Raw genomic sequence first — 4502 nt, 5'->3', positions numbered from 1 at the left:
TCTTCTTTTCCAAGGCAGCTGTTTTTATTTTTCATGTCCACATATATGGATGTGTCATGTGATTAAAGTAATATATTATATGATTTGGATTATAAATTTATAAATATTAACATTAAAAATTAAGTCTTAGGGCTAATGAAAAATATGCTGTGGGGAAAGGATGAATATTGGAAATTTGAGCTATATTGAGTCCACCTGGCTTGTCTAATTTCAAAAATAATAAGGTTGTTCAAATGATTAAAAAAGGGGTGTTCTAAGATATCTAAAATTTACCCCATTGTTTGCTCTTATTCTTTGAACTTTATTGGCTAGAAAAGCCGTGGGCAAACTACGGCCCGTGGGTCGAATCCGGCCGTTTGAAATGAATAAAACTTGAAAAAAAAATACCGTACCCTTTTATGTAATGATGTGTACTTTGAATTTATATTAGTTCACACAAACACTCCATCCATGCTTTTGTTCCGGCCCTCCGGTCCAGTTTAAGAACCCATTGTGGCCCTCGAGTCAAAAAGTTTGCCCACCCCTGACCTAGACCCAGCTTATTCTCTTTGTCATTTCTTCATCCTTCCGCCGTCCTCCCTCAGGTTTGTGGAACCCTTGGCTGAGCTGGCCTGGCACAATAATGTTTCTCTTTGGTCTCTTAATAGTGTTCTCCCCATGCAGAGCCTTGTATGTTTGCCACTTTTTGGTATGCCTTTGCTCACCAACTTATTAGGGCCATTGAAGACCCAGCCTACTCATGATCTGAGTGCACACAGAGCATACACACACATATTCATGCTCACACACCCATAAAGGAAATTTTTTTCCTTAAGTCAAGAATAATCAGAATCTAAGGCTTTATAGCAAGTTAAATAAAAAGGAACAAACAAAGCACCAACTTACAACTGTATCATAATAAAACCTTGCATGCTCATAAAAAATAGTGCCAGCATAAGGACTGTTCATTTAAACTCTTTGAGGGTAAAATTTATTCTAAATAAAACCTCACCACCATGCTGTGCCCTTTTATATAAGAATTGGAAAGAATGCTGCAGATCTAGCACCTGTTGAGTTATACAGAAAAAACCTCAGGAAGCCAAAAGTGTGAGTGCATGTGATTAAATATAAAAGATTAGAATGAAAACCTTATGTGGCTATGGTTTCTTCTGTTATTTTAACTCTCCATGCTTTTCTACACTGCCTATAATAATTACAAATTACTAGCCTTATCCTTGAACTTCTTAGACCATGCATATTATGTGAACATCTATGGCTATTCTGAGCACAGAAAGTGATTAAGCTAAAAAGAAAGGTTATCACGTTGCGCTCATGAATTTTGATAACGAGTGGCCTTGTGTTACACACGTCTGTGACTCTGGAGAGCAGCTTTAGGTTCAGTCTTGTGGCAGCTCCTGCAGGGGCTAATCAAGAGGGCTGCTGTGACTAAAAGTGAAGTGGAGGATGCAGCTGCCTGGGAGATGATTTTCATTAAAGCTGCCTGGCAGTGTCAATACAGAATTCAAACTGGATTTTAGAAACAAAATGTGATACTTGCGAGGCACTTGGCATAGTACTCAGAATTCTATAAAGTTGCTGTTGCATCTTTTCACCAAGAACTGAAAGGAAATCTTTAAACAATTATTGACATAAAATTCACCCTATAACTGGCTAAATGTGAGCATTTCCATAGTTCCTTCTACTGATAATTGTTATTTATACGGAGGTTTTGGCATTAAATATACATGTCTTCAGGATGTGAATTACACTATAAACAGAGATCAGAATATAATCCTGAGTTATATTAAATTAATGAAATTTTGAGTAACTTTTAACTTTTCTATTATAATTATTACCATGTTTATCACAATGAAATAAATGTAAAAATAGTTGTAACAAACTTTTGTTCATTTAAGGACAAATATTAATCTTGAGTTGACCTTGGTATAGTACTATACTTTTATACTTGGTTTTTAAACAGTAGCTTTAATTACATAATTTTTTCTAGTAAGATAACAGATGTTTGGGAAATAAACATGGCATTCAGGAAACCTCTCTAATAGATATGTCAGAATTTCTATGGCCATTAAAATATTTGTTTATTAAATACTATTACCTTGACTATTTTAGTGCTAAAGACTTCAGGTAAAATTATCTCTATAAAATAATACTTTGTTAAAATAAATGTTATGCTTAAAATTCACCTGAGAAATAATGAGGAATAAGCTTAGTCCAAGGCTATGCCTTTCTGCCTCAAAGCACCTTTCTGGTTTCCTGGACATTCCCCTTGTGCCTTTGAGACCAGCTTATAGGAGCCCACAGTTCAGCCACATCTCTGACATATAGCAATAAATGTTAGTTTCCCAAATAAATGTTTCTAGTTTTTACTACTTCAACTAAAAGGTTTCACCCTCTGATCTTTATCAGGATGTGCTTCAAAGTATAGAAAATCTAAATATTTGAAAGATTTTGCAGCAATGGCAAATTAAAAAACACACCTGAAAAAGTCATGATTGCTGACCAGAAGAATTTAGGTTGCTGTTAACAGTGTATATTCATAATATTATCATTTTAGATAAGTGCAAGAAAATGCTTCTCGCTGTGATCATTAGGATCTAAAGTGCTTATTTTGGGGGTGGGGGAGTGGGCAGCGTGGGTACACAAAATTTTATTTAAAAAAGATTCTAGGCTAAAAATGTTTGGAAAATAATGCTCTACAAGAAACTGCCTTTTAATTTAATTTGTTAATACAACCTTCAATGTCTGAGACAAACTTAAGACATTTCAATTCTTAAATTCTTCTGCGCAATGGCAACATTTCTACAAATCATCGTGTTGCAGATCTTCAAAAATAGTAACTTGTAATTAAAAATTACACTGAAAATTCATAATTGCTTAGACTCTTTTGATAGGCAGCTTTAAACAAGATTTCTATTTTTAAATTAGTATGTGTATTGTGTTTTAATCTCCAACTATGGCCCTCCTCCATAGAATTCATGAAGGAAGAAATTCAATTTTTCAGAAACTTCTCAAATCACTACAAACTGGTGCTAACTAAGGGCATCAGCATCTTAGAACATATGGGCCCCTTCACATGTTCTTCCAACACAGAAATGCACTGGGTATTTATCATAAACTCCTCAAGGTAAGATATATCCCAGAAGAGGCATTGATTTCCCAAGGAAGAAAAGAAAGAAATGATTTTACTTGATAAAATAAAGTTGCCAAAACGCTGTAGAACTTCCCTATTTTCAATGCATGAAGTTGACATCTTTGCTTGCAGGGGCCAAGTGATAATTTATTACTGTGCATGTGTAACTTGAATGTGTGTGCATCATAAGTGAATTCAAATACATGAGTTTTTACACCATCCAACTACTATTTAAGTCCCTATAGGATCTAGTCATTATGTCAACTTACCCACTTCAATCTGAGAGTAATTTTATATGCTTAATAATACTTCATCAACCATGTTATTAGTTGATGGTATCAGAAACAGAAACCCACATCATTTAGACCAGGGTTTCCTAATTCAGTACCCTACCCATTTTGCCCTGCTCCATAGCACATTTCCTCTAGATTTTATTTCTCTTCTTTCCCTTCTTAACATGCTAAATTAAATTTCTGCATGCATCCCTTATTATATAAGTACATATACGAAGGTAAACAAACTTCATACCTATACTCGTTATATTTTGCACTGTATGAAAAAAAAGTTTTTAACCTAAATAAATTTTAGCCAATTGTGTGTGTGTGTGTGTGTGTGTGTATGTATTTGATTAGGATTAATTTTAACAAGAGCCTGTGGATTTTGGAGGGGAAGGCAAAATGAATGCCCAATCCCACCTCTATGAATTTTATTTTGTTTGTTTAAGGTGTTACAAATAGTAGTACATATGTCTACTTTTTTTTTCCCCATTGACCTCCTGGCCTCCCCTACCCTCCGGCACTTGCTCTCCCCGTCCCAATATCTTGCGTTTATTGCTTGTGCTTATATGCATGCATACTAGTCCTTTGGTTGATCTCTTACCCCCCCCCCAACCCTTCCCTGCCTTCCCACTGTAGTTTGACAGTCTGTTCAATGCTTCGTTGCCTTTATTTATTTTTATTCAACAGTTTATAATGTTCTTTATAATCCATAAATCAGTGAGATCATGTAGTATTCATCTTTCTATGACTGGCTTATTTCCCTTAGCATAATGCTCTCTAGTTCCATCCATGCTGTTGCAAATGGTAAGAATTCCTCCTTTTTACGTAGGACCCCGGGTGGGCAGTGCGGGGGACCGCGGGCTTCCACACCGGGCTCTTCCCGGGTAGCCCGGGGGAGGCTTCCTCTCGCCGCTGGCACGGCGTCGCGGCCTGATGCCTGCGCGCCCCCAACCTCCCTGCTGTCTCATCTGGGTCCCCGCGCCTGCGACCAGGTCTTGCCCGCCTTCCCGGGCAGGGCCCGGGGCACTGCGGGGCCGCGCCTGGAGAGGCGCTGCCCAGGAGCGTCTCCCCTCTTGTCTCCGAACCCTAGTCCT

The sequence above is a fragment of the Myotis davidii genome, unplaced genomic scaffold (assembly GCF_000327345.1).
Source record: "Myotis davidii unplaced genomic scaffold, ASM32734v1 scaffold273, whole genome shotgun sequence".
NCBI lineage: Eukaryota > Metazoa > Chordata > Mammalia > Chiroptera > Vespertilionidae > Myotis > Myotis davidii.
The sequence above is the reverse complement of the archived record's forward strand: the minus strand, read 5'-3'. Positions refer to the sequence as shown.